Source organism: Eurypyga helias, unplaced genomic scaffold, assembly GCF_000690775.1.
Source record: "Eurypyga helias isolate BGI_N326 unplaced genomic scaffold, ASM69077v1 scaffold6481, whole genome shotgun sequence".
NCBI classification, from domain to species: domain Eukaryota; kingdom Metazoa; phylum Chordata; class Aves; order Eurypygiformes; family Eurypygidae; genus Eurypyga; species Eurypyga helias.
In genome coordinates, this window is record NW_010231409.1 from 36,047 (window position 1) to 36,743 (window position 697).

Here is a 697-nt window from a genome sequence, read left to right on the forward strand (position 1 = left end):
AATAAACGTGGCTTTTCCCCTAACAGAGGCCTAGAGGTTTGTTTGAAAACTGCATGGCTAGAAACACTTTAGCAGGGCGATCTGCTGGTAGAAGGGCAAGCTCTGCCTGCCAGAGCTCACACTGCATTAAATAAACATGCTGCCCAGAACATTTTGTACTTTTGGACTGAAGGGAGGAGTCAACAACATCCAGCGTTGGTTTCCTTTTATTTACCAAAAGACATTTATTCTGTAAATCTCAGCAAAATTAATGAAAAATAATAAATTACATTTTTCCCCTGACAGCCTTCAAAGCTTTGTATCTATAAAAGTGGCTGAGAAAAGCCTACAGGGCAGGAAAATAATCTCATCGGGAGTGGAAGCCAACAGGCAGTGGTGATTCACGGAGGCACAGAGCTGCAGAGCAGCTGACAGCGAGGTGTGGATTAAGCCTGGAACAAAGTTTTCCATGTACGACAGGAGAGTTTAAGAATGGAGGAGCCAGAGTGTCCCAAAAATGCAGAGAAAATACTGGAGGGGTTGGAGGTGACAGTACTGGAATAAGATGAAGGCTTAGAAGTGAAAGCATAGACATTGGCCTGGGAAGCAGAGAATATGGTTTGCAGCCAGTATAAACCACCGTAAAAACTAATTCAATAAATGTTTTTCTAGTTATATTATTATGCTTATGTTCCACAACAATGTCTTTGCAGGAATG